The 12,094-nt window shown below is 45.0% G+C and overlaps 1 protein-coding gene across 1 annotated transcript in view; it reads left to right on the forward strand.

Annotated features, from left to right (window-relative positions):
- Nucleotides 1-406: 406 nt before the first annotated feature.
- ENPP4 (ectonucleotide pyrophosphatase/phosphodiesterase 4) overlaps nt 407-12,094 on the forward strand; it is a 178,894-nt gene continuing 167,206 nt past the window's right edge. The window contains exon 1 of the mRNA XM_086926230.1: nt 407-586. The gene's annotated coding sequence lies outside the window, so the exon portion shown is untranslated. The remainder of the gene's footprint in view (nt 587-12,094) is intronic.

Genomic DNA, 12,094 nt, shown 5'->3' on the forward strand with positions numbered 1-12,094 from the left:
GACGAGGGGGTCGCCTGTTCAGTACCGCGGAACCTGCAAGTGCCTCACTCAAGAGAGTGCGGGGGCTGCTTCACTTCGGCCCACTGCTCTAACAGAAGCCGCTGGTATGCTGGTCACTCCTCGGGTTGATTTCTCAGCGTCACCGACAATCACATGGCTACATGCTGGCCACACCTTTCAAATTACCTATTTTAAACACCGCCCACAACCGTTGCACCTGTCGAGCAGAACTTTAGCTTTTAACCAATCGAACGGCGGCTTTTATTTCCTTCAGCTAATATTCAACGAATGGACTAACGCCATTCTCGATTTCCAAACCAGTCACCGCCCCTTCGGGTACTCGTCTGACAGGAGGCGGGGCCCATCAGTGGAGACGGTATGCCGATTGGTCAGATGGCTTCAGACGTCATTGTAAGTGTTGAGTGTCTTTTAAGGAACTACTACATCTCTCGGATGGTCTTCCCTACGCTGTTTTCCAAATTCCTCGCTGGGCTATTAGCCTGCTCCACTTTTTCCAGTGGGTGCCGGATTACCCGACCTTTGCCTTGCATTGCCCGTATGGTGGGAAAGTAGGTACAGAGTGCTGGTACGTAATTTTACCTTTAGTCTATGGGAGCTTGTGGTACTTTTGTAAGGAAGTGACGTAGTTTAGCTACTAGAATCTTAATTTTGAATTTTAAGGGATCGGTTCCCATTTTATTTCGCTGCAGTGAAAGCGGGTTGCTTAAATACATATTATTATCATTATTAATGAATTTGTACCGCGCAACTTAGCCCAAGGGCATCAAGGCGCCACATAGAGTTTGCACATGTGGTCTGTCTCTTAAGGTAAGAGAGCAATTGCATTTTCAACTTTTAGAAATCTAGATATCTCATTAAAGTTTTTTACAGCATCGTTTTTGATACCTATATGATTTGTAAAGTAACATTGATAATATATCACAATCTGTAACTATGAACTTCACTACACTGGTTATTGGGTATTTAAAGAGTTATGCATCAAAATGTAGTGGCTATTATTGTATAACAACATCTATATGATGCACTTGGTGCTTAGCTCTCTCCCCGCCGAGAGCCCGCTTCAATAGATGTGCCGACTCTCAGGGGTACAGTTTGTCTGGTTTTTTTTGCTGGAAAGGCAAAACCTAGACAAGGGCTTTGCACAAAACTTTTTGTGGGAGAACCCAATGAGAACGTGGTCTATTCTGTGGAAAAATGGTTCACTCGAAGTCCTAGTGTCTTCCCTTAACTTGTAAAATATTCTTGAGTCGCATGTTTGTTTAAAATGCTATTGCATTGTATATGCCCACGCAAAACGTTGATAATGCAGTTACTGTGCGTAAAGATATTTGCATAGCACGAATCTAGGTAGGAAGCAGAGGATGCTTAACAAAATCTCTGCGTGCGTCTCAAGGTCAATTACAGAGAGCCAGATAACAGGGTCCTTTTGCAGACCTGCTAACTCACAGAACTCTTCACATGGTCTCCCGGCGTAGAGCCGATGTCACGCGGTGAGAGTCCCTGCACTGAGCGGGTTTCCAGCTGGTCTTTGAGGTGCTGCACGCTCTGGACCCCTCCAACCCAAGACGCAGGCTGCAGATTCACCGAAGTTTAATGTTTTTTTTCTGGTGGAGGAGGACACAAAAGTGTTGACCGCAAGCCCCTCCCCTCCCACGGTGACTTTTTTTATGTTGGTAAGTTTTTTATTTTTTTTGCATCTTTTATATAGCGCGAACTCGACCCAAAGGTTTTGGAGCGCTTTACATGAGCACCATATTTACATTCAGGCACGGGGAGATTAAGTGATTTGCCCAGAATCACAGAATGTGGACGCTCGAACCCTGGCTTCCAGCACCAGCGTCGGGCGTTTATGCAGACGGATCACATCCTATTGAATTAGGTGGTATTGTTCATCGCAGAGTAAAATGCCTACATTCCTTCTGTGCTGCAGCTCCTCCCCCTCGTGCACCATGCAAACCGATATCTGGCCTCTTCCGGGTAAGTCTGTGCATGTTGTCAGTGTCCTGGGCTGCGAGACCGACGCCCCAGTCGACTGCCCAGGCCTTTCAAGACTTACCCGGCTTATCGGGCGGTGCCCAGAGTTGGCAGAGGCGTGGGTAAACAAAGAAAAGCTGTTTTCCTCCGCTCAGTTAGCTCATAATAATAGTAGCAAATTGTGTTCCGGACTGGAAAAACTCTTGCACGAGTTTATATCTGAATTTATTTCAGATGAGGAATTCTGTACTACGTTTTTGCTAACATGACAAATGGACACATTTTACTTACTATGCTATTTTTAGGTTTAACTGTATTCGGTTAACTTAACATTGACACATTTGACTTACTGTGCTGTTTTTAGGTTTAAATGTATGCGGTTCAAATACACACTCCTCCAACACAATAAGGTTGGAATCCATCTTTCAAAAATACTACAGCCCCAATTTAAAGGAATATTTCCCATTGCTCCGAGAGAAAAGAGGAAACAAGACACCTAGTAATAGCCAGTAACTCCTCCACCCTCTCCAGGGGCCATTGAAGTAGAGGGTGGCGAGCCAGCTAATCACCAGGGAGAGAACCGGCCAAGAGTTGAGGCGTAGCTGAGAGAGCCCTAACCAAAGCCGAACCAACAGCATCTTTGGCAAGTAAATCGTGCAACAAACGGCAGGTAAAAATAAAATAAAGACCCTACAAAGTAAGCAAACATATTTTTTTAAAGTACACTGAAGCATTTCTTTTTAGAGTTTAAGACTATCACTGCCTTGGGAGATATTTATTAGGATTAATAGTCTAAATACGAACTTGGAAACAATTATGCCCCCCTTCCACACCGTCCTGATGAAAATGTCATTAGTTAACCAAGTGGCAAGTCAGTTCTCATGTATATCCTATATATGACCTAGGTCGCTGTTATAGACGGAGCAAAATTCAACCCTATTAAAACGTATTCAAGAGCTCTTTTTGAGCAGTAAACACCCTGAACCGATGTATTTCACAGATTATTTTGCAGTTTTATTTAGCACATGCTCTGTCCTAGGGCACTGGAGTTCTTTACATGGGCACCAGATTACATTACACAAGGTCAGATTCATTTTTTTTTATAGGCACACAGAGATGATTAAGTGATTTCCCCAGAATGACAGGATCTTGAGCCCGACACCTGGACTCAAACTTAGATCCCCAACTGCAGAGTTGGCCGACCCTGGCTATTAGGCCACATCTCCACCGACCCTCCTTCCAGTCCTCCTAGCCGCAACACGGTTCTCTCAATTTGGTGGTACAGGGCAAAGAGGTACAGTGAAATAAGGTAATTACCTATGACCAGACAGTTTAGTCAAGCTTGAAAGCAGAGATTGGTCTCAGGTTCCCTGGTTCCACAATGCAGCCACCAGATGGGTGCCTTTTTCTCTTTCCCCGTTTAAATCACAAGTTAATGCATTGTATGTAATTCTTGAAAAGCTACATAGTCACTTTAAAAAATAAAATCACGTTTTAAATATATTGAAACAAAAAGGCTGTATGGAAAAAGTTGATCGGGGGAAGGGGTGGCATAAACCATATGCAGGCTTGGCTTAAAGCTTCGAGGACCTCGATCTGACCTAGAGACAGTTATTTGGCTTGGGCTTCGATCAAAACTTTAGTGGCTATCTTACCTCAACTTCCCAGGGCTCGCTTCACCCAAGGAAAACACACCCAGTCCACGTCCCTCCCCCTATTTGCCACCACAAAATAATGCCACCTCAATCAGAGCTCAGATTGTCTGAGAAAGCCCTCAGATTTTCAACCTGTGAAGAAAAAGTTGCTACTTCCATCGGTACTTTACCCTCAACTTAAGAGGCAAATCGAGGGATACTGTTAGTTTTTTCAACTTCATCTCCAATTTGACGTTTAGCAGAGCTTTTTTTAGGCCATTATGGCTGGTTATAAAATGATACTGGTCTCCTAGACTTCTCTTTTCCAGATAACTTTCATGGGGGTCTTATTTCTCCATCCCACGTTTCATCACCATTCCTATAGCATTTCCCACTAAATTGTCTCCTAATAGAAATTTGTAGATTTTACACACTATCACTACCACCAGTCTATACGGTAGGTTCAACAGCCCAGCCATAACCTTGACTAAGCACCTCTCAAGATCCTCTGTTGGAAACTCTGCTGATACTCCCAATATCCGCAGCTGGGGGCTTTTGCACATATTGTCAGTATATCTCCTGGTACTCCTAATTGCTGCAAGTAAGTTGCTCTGCGTTAATTGTCCAGTATCTCAATTCTTTCATCAAGTTTTAAAAGGCCTTAAACCATTTACTCTCACATTCGATATGGCAAGTCAATTTAAATCGGGGAGAGTTATTTTTAGTGCCTACTCCCCGTTCTGGCGAGAGAGCTCCAGTTGGCAAAGGACAGATGCCTGTGCTTTGAAAAAGTGAATGAGTAATAAATATGCTTTTCTGTATGTTATTTTCTTGTTACATTTGGTGTGTGTTCAAAGATGGAGGTCGAATGTCAGCTTATGTCTTCTTACAAACTGCTGCTTATTTCATCCTGGTGATTGGAGTTTACTTTTCTTTATCCAACTGCGAAGTTAGAGGATTAAGTCAACTGAACTCCCTGACAATCGAGCTGGTGTACATGGAGAGTGAAGTTAAAGGCTGTAGGATGTCAGTTTTTTTTAGCATACAACATTTAAATAGCATGTAAATTAACTGTGTAGATATTTCAAAATATATCGGTTGTCACGGAAGCAGACCTTTTTTATAATTCTGAAGTGTGATGGAAATAAAGATTTTGAGAGGATCAAGGCAAATCAGAACTTTACTTGATGTGCCAAAGGTAAATATTTGCTGAATCCCGTTTTCCAGTCATTATCATTTGTTCACTGTGTAGTTTTATCAGTAAAACTGCATGTCAGACATGTTATGGCCATTTTAATCGAAAATGTGCTGTCTGTAAATGATTGTGTGCTACCACATCATACTTTAGTAAAATATCTATTAAAATTGAGGGTTATTAAACATGATCTGAAAAACGTTCCTGCCTCTGCCCTTATGACAATGCTGTTAGTGAATTTTTGAGGCAAGTTCGGGGTCATGTATACCCTATATGTGGACTAGATGCTTATTATACATGGAGCAAAAGTTTAGTCTAATAAATCAAAAAGATATGCTTATCTCACATTTTGAAGGTGCTACTATATATGATAATGTAACATAACATAACATGTATTTGTAAAGCGCACGTTCAGCCAGAAGGGCATCTTGGTGGGGAATAACAGATATTTATGGTTCCCAACTCAATTGAACTCATTTTATCGACCATAGAAGGATGAAAGGCTGATTGGAGCTGCTGGAATTTCAACCTGTGACCATGAGTTCAAACACGGGCCCCTACAGTGGACACATTAGTCCACTAAGCCACCAAACCAGGCTGTAGAAAAGGGCGACTTGGTGAAATAAAATATTTGGTCACACAATAGGAAACCGGTTTATGGGTCAACAGCATTATAGCTAGGTTAGTTATTTTATTCAAGTCACTAGACCTACAGGTTTGGTAACATTTTTATGATTGTTCAAGGCCTGTGAATGGTGTTGTGGCATCACCCACATTCATCCTGAAAGAATGCAGGTCTTTTATCTCAGCTGAAATCTCAGTTGATTCTCCAGTGCCTTAGCTTTGCCTTCAGTTACCTCCAATGTTATTTTTTTGCAGCTATTTTCGCATACAAAGCATTTATAGAATACAAGAGCGTACTTCTCCACTTCAACAGCCCCCTCCCCCTTTGTGTCACTCCGCATGGCCCAAAACGTTTCTTCATCTTTTTTTCTTCCCCATCATGTTAAGGTCAAGTGGGTTCAATAAGGATCAACAAAGCTGAAAAAGTCAGTCCAGATCCTGCAGTATCGTACTTCACACTGTGCGCAGTGCTGCTGTGGTGCTGGAAGCCATAGATGTAGGATCAATGGGGTCATCTAAAGAGTAGGAACTCAAGCAAGTTGTGAGCCTCAGGATCTCCATTCCCCCTGTTGTTAGAGAAGATATAACCTGCCTATGTGGAAAGCCATTGCAGTTTGACACACATTTTCTGACCTGGATTGACTGCAGCTTCGGTTATGTCGCACTAACACTGGACTGCTGCAAGTTTGGGCCGTTGGCCACCATGTATCTGAAACCTCCTCAGCTGAACTCCCCCCTCCCCCCCCCCGACCCCTCCCCCACGCCTCCACACCACTCTCACTCCAGGGTCAACCTCAGCAGGAGCATCATCTTCAGCTCTTCTATAACTTGTGCAGATGTGCCACAGATTGGCAGGCCTATAAATGATCAACAATTAATGCTGTTTGGGCCACCATCATCACACCCTATTGTGTCATTGGGTACATCTTCATTGCCCCAGGAGGTACACTAGCTGATCAGGCACTCCGTTCTTTTCTACTCCAGACAAAGCTTGCGTTGTGTTGAGGAAATATACTGTTTGTTAAGCGTGCTAGAGAGCTGGGAACCAACATACTATACAAAAGCAAGCTCAAGGTCCCATTATATAAGGAGTAGAGCCTCTGCCTCTTTCATGGGGTACTGTTTTCCCTCATTTACATTCGTATTGAACTCCTAGACTGGTGGAGGGGAAGTAGGTGCTGCCTGCCCCGGAATGGCTGCTTACCTTTACTGCTCCAGTGATGGTGAGAGCAAGATGAACATTGAGCTAGCTGAGTGGGACTTTCGACATAGTGGTGGACAGTCAAACCAGAATCTGGACTGCTGAGGAGATGGTGCTACTGTATTCTGAGCCATAGGTCCCCGTCCAGGACCATGGTAAACAAAGGAGTTGCACTTCATGGGCCCTGCAGGTCATACTGCCTCCCGCCTGCTCTCACTTGGAGCCCATCTCTTTCTCTCCCACTCCTCGGTCCCTGGATGGCAACTGACACCCTTAGAGGGAGCAGCTGTAATCCAAAGGCACTTAAGCACCACCAATATTAAAGGTGTTGAAGAAGGGTTATCACCCGATACTCAAGACATATTGTCTAAGACAACAAGTTTTTATTTTGTCCACTGGGCAAGGTGGTCCAACACCCGGTTAGTTTACAGCACCAAAGTATGGATCTATGAAGGAGGTTTATTATTAACTAAGATATGATTTGTATCCATATATATAAAATATTCAGCCTTGTATATGTGGTTCATAAATGCAAAGCCTTTACTATTAGAGTGAGTGCTCTGAGGAAAATGCAGTGAGTTGTGAGCTCTGCTTTTATTACCGATATTGGCTCCTGTATAAAAGCGTGAACACATATTTCCAAAGTTTAACACCTAAATACCACTTATAATACACCCCGATTATATGCAAGAGCCTGAAAGCGAAATTGGCTTTTGTTTACTTTCCAAATAAAATTACACAAAAATGTGTAACTTAAAAAAACATTTAGCTAAATTTAATGTGCATTTTTAGATACCATATGTGAAGCATCAGTTAGTAAAACCTGCTTGATGCTTACCAGTATTTTAAAATAATGGAGAATCGCTGTAAACATGAAAACAAATTATGATTCTGGTTCTTAAAGAAATTCTCTAAAGAGCACCCCAGGTACATGCAGTGCCTAATATGTAACAAAAATAAGTGCCAAGGCCCTCATCAGGAGGCTATCGCAACCTGCACCAGCCAGTGCTCCTGAAGCCCTGCCAATAAAAATACTAACACAACTACTAACTATCATACTCAACAAGTGTGACAGTTCAGACTATTCCAGGTCCTCAAAACTAAAAATATTGCTTAGTTGGTAAGTATTAGTAATTTTTAATGTGTATTGAATTAATAACCAAATGTTGTTGTGCTTATCTCTAAATTAGACAAACAGCACCACAATGTGGCAGACTGTCACAAGTACAGGTATTGACAATCAAGTGCTGGTGCTGAGCACCGGAAACCACCTACTCATATTAAGCACTGACGTGTTTGTCCATGCACTGGTGCAGATTTGTGGTTCCGGGAACTCACAAGAGTTTACAGAATTAGACCTGGAAATTGTACCCCTAGAAAAAAATGGGAATTCTATTTTCATATGGGCAAACCTATCTAAGTATTTGCTCACAAGAAAATCTGCTGAGCTATGGCAAATTCACTTTGCTAATATCCCTGGAATAACTTCCATTGTCAGGATTAAAGTTCAAATCTTTTCCTCTGGGTGTAGAGATTGTAGAGGAGTTGGTGTATTTTGTGGGTGTGCACAGACTTAAAGGGTATGCCAGTGCTGTTTTCACTATTTCCGGTGAGCATCCAGCCTCTGTTAGTAGATTTGCGTAAAAGTGGTAAACCATAGCTTTGTTGGAATCGATCTAATGAGTCCCGGTATAATCAGAGAGGCTGTTATCAGAATTCTTCTATAATGGGAACGCTTCCATCATAAAACTTCTAAACCCAAGGTACCTAGACTGTATTTGTGTGGTTATAATAGCTTAAACAGAGTAGTGTGGCTCCCTGTGCCATTAGTTATTTATTTTTATTTTTTTTAAAGACCTTTATTGTACATTTTCAGTGTGACACAATGTAGGGCCTACAACCTCCTGGGCCGGCCGCAATACCAATTCAGTCTTGGTATTATTGTCAGGATAACACAGCCGTTTAGCCGATAACCCAGGGGTCCGGCGGCGAATGGGAGTATGCTGTACCATAATGCAGACGATATAAATATACGATATGGCTTAGGTCTATGATTTTTGTTTTAACCCTGTAACAAAACTTTGCATTAAAAACAAGTCAATAACGTTCAATTCTCCACTAGCGACAAAACAATGTTCAAGTAAGCAACGTAGCGAACATTGGCAGTGCAACCTCTGACCCACCCCACACATTATGATGGCAAATAATCAGTAGGTCGGAGTTCATCACAGCAGGAGAGTTACCCTTCGACACACATATAACTCCGACCCAGCTCCTAATCTGAAAGACACTCATCTGGGTCAACCCGTGGAGGCTCGCATATGTCCCCTCTAAATTTGTTCCAGACCCCCCAGATTTGTCCCCACTTTGCAGGGCATCCCGGATGAATAAATACACCATTGCTTCATCCATGTCCTTACACCAGTCTCGCAATGTGGGCAGCACGTGAGAACCCCACAGTCTCGCAACGTTACGTTTTGCCACCAACATTCCCAGCATGGCCCAGTCCTGCTGACGATGGGTCAGGTCCTCTGCGTCCCAGATGTTCAACAGGCAGCGACGTGGGTTGGGCATCAGGGAAACAGATGTGGTCTGGGAAATGGTTCGCATTACCGCTGCCCAGTACATGGCCACCCGGTTACAGTCCCAAATAGTATGGAAGAACGTTCCTCTTTCTCCGCAGCCACGGAGGCAATATTCGTGAGAGGTTCTCCCTATTCTGTAAAGGACCGTCCTGGTGTAGTACGTGCGGTGCAGTAATTTTAACTGAACCAGCTTAAGTCTGGCGCGTTCTCAAAGAGGTAAAGAAACCGGGGCAATGTCATCATTTTGAACAATGCAGCTTTGCCCAGGAGTGTGAGCGGGAGGGATCGCCACACCTTCACGTCTCGATTGAATCGTTCCAGTGGGGGTTTCAGATTTAGTGCGTGAAACTCTTCTGGGTTGGACGAAACATGGATTCCCAGATATTTGAAAGGGGCGTCAGTGTAGCGCAACGGACAGTCAACCGGGAGTGGGGGCGGACAGCCAGCAAGGACGTATGACTGATTTAGTCCAGTTAATTCTATATCCCGAGACTCTCCCGAACTTTTCGGAAACATGAAGTAATTCTAGGATTGATTTTTTAGGGGAAGTCTGATAAAGAAGGATGTCGTCCGCATAGAGAGATATCCGATCCTCCCACGACGGAGACCATCTGATACCTTTGATGGACGGTTCCCACCGAACCCAAATCGCCAACGGCTCAAGGACTAGCGTGAACAGTAAGGGGGACAACGGGCAGCCCTGCCTCGTCCCACGACCAAGCGGGAAATCCCTGGAGATGTAACCATTAGCTGCTATCTGGGCCAGAGGTCCGGTATAAAGCAGGCGGACCCACGCGCAGAACTTGGGGCCAAAGCCCATGTGACGAAGCACCGCACATAAATAAGGCCATTCCACGGTGTCAAACGCCATAGTGTCATCAAGGGAGAGAAGTACCGCCGGCTCCTGTATGTATTCCCGACGAGCTAGCACCGCCTGTAGATGGTGCAGGTTATGAGAGGTGTTACGATTTGGCATAAAGCCAGACTGGTCCGGGTGTACCAAGGCGGCAAGGTGGGGGGGCCAAACGCTGTGATAGTAGTTTGGCAAGGATCTTTGGCTCAGCGTTTAGCAAGGAGATGGGACAGTAAGAGTTGCATGCTTCCGGAGCTTTACCAGGTTTATGGATCGGGATGATCGTGGCCAGGCGTTGATCTTTAGGGAGTTCTCCTACTTTTAGGCTGTCTACGAACATTCTGAGTAAATGGGGGGCCGTTATGGAAGCTGTTTGCTTATACAGTTCCATTGGGAGTCCGTTGGGTCCCAGAGCCTTGCCGGACGCTAGCGCGTCGGTCGCTTCCCGCACTTCCTCCACAGTGATGTCCGCCTCTAGCAAAAGTGCTGCCTCAGGTGAGAGGCAGGGGATTGTCAAATCCTTAATATAATCATAGGCTTCATCTGTCGAGTATGTCGCCTGGGGGGCATAAATTGTCTCAAAGTGATCAGCCAGCAGTTCGACTATAGCTCCAGGGTCCAAGGTCAAATTTCCTTCAGGTAATGTCAGTTGTGCAATGACCCTGCCTGCTTTTTCTTTTTTGTCGAGCCAAGCCAGAATCTTTCCGGCTTTATCGCCCAACTCATACACCCTATGACGGGAGGCCTGAATTGTAGTCTGTACCATTTCCCTTTGATACGCCCTCCATTCAACCTGCCGCAGTCGGACTGTTTGAGCCGCTCCTGGGGACGGGTGGGTCTCGTGATCAGAGATGGCATCTTTAAGAGCACACTCAAGGGCGCTAAGTTCTTGATTCTGAGTCCGCTTATGAGCGGCTATGGATGCAATTGCCTGCCCACGTATGACCGTTTTATATGCCTCCCATAGGGTACTATGGGACCCCACGGTTCTGCAATAAAAACATATTTTAAAAAAATAAAAATGGGACCCCACGGTGCCTAAATTCTCCTGAAAGTAGTGTTTAGCAGTGTTGGAAAGGGATTTCCTCAAAGGGGCGCTCTGCAGATAACCCGCGTGGATAGGAAAAACGTGGTTTCTACGGGAGCGATGAGTCGTGAATGCGAGTCGCAGCGGAGAGTGATCCGAGATTTTCCTGGGGCGGATGTCTACCTCCTCAATGCTGTGCAGTCCGTCTCCGGACATTAAAATGTAATCTATATGTGATAAACAGTGATGTGTCGCTGAGTAATAAGTATATTGCTTGTCGTGGGGATGTTTATGGCGCCAGCAGTCCGTCAGTCCCAAGGCATCTAATAGTCCAGCAAGTCGCCCGCCTCCCCGTGCCGCTGTAGTATGTGGGTGGCTATCCATCTCATGATCTAGAACGTCATTAAAGTCACCCCCTTTCACTAGCGTCGCCGCCGGCAATGACAGGAGAAAGGCTTTTTTTTTTAAGGCGTACTTCTCTAGTTTCGATTGCGCCGCTTTCCCGCCATTTCTATCGGCAGTCTTTTCGCTGTTTGCTCCTGCGTCTTCGTCACGCAGTGTGTCGACAGCACCGCCGTTCTAGGCTGTGGGAAAGCGATATCCAAAATGGCGTCGTCTTCCAGGGCCCCTCGTATGTCACCAAGGGAAACAGGTTGATGGCGTACGTGAGGAGGGAGTGTTGCAGTATTGGCTCCTCTGCTGTCCCAGTATCAAATTCACCGGTCTCCACTCCCCCGATCGCCTGCCAGTACTGATTGTCCAGGTGTTACTATTACTCAGTCTCACCGATCACTGTAGGCACAGCCGGGTGCAGTTTCGGACTCCCAGCGGTTAGCAAATTTCGCCCTGGTCTCTTCCTTTCACAGTACGAATTCCTCACACACTGGTGCGATGGCACCGCTGGGCAGGCGATTGTCCGAAAACAGGCCCACCTCCGCTCTCACTCGAGTCGGTCTTCAACGCGGTCCGCAGTCGACCAG

The sequence above is a fragment of the Lissotriton vulgaris genome, chromosome 6 (genome assembly GCF_964263255.1).
Source record: "Lissotriton vulgaris chromosome 6, aLisVul1.2, whole genome shotgun sequence".
Lineage (NCBI taxonomy): Eukaryota > Metazoa > Chordata > Amphibia > Caudata > Salamandridae > Lissotriton > Lissotriton vulgaris.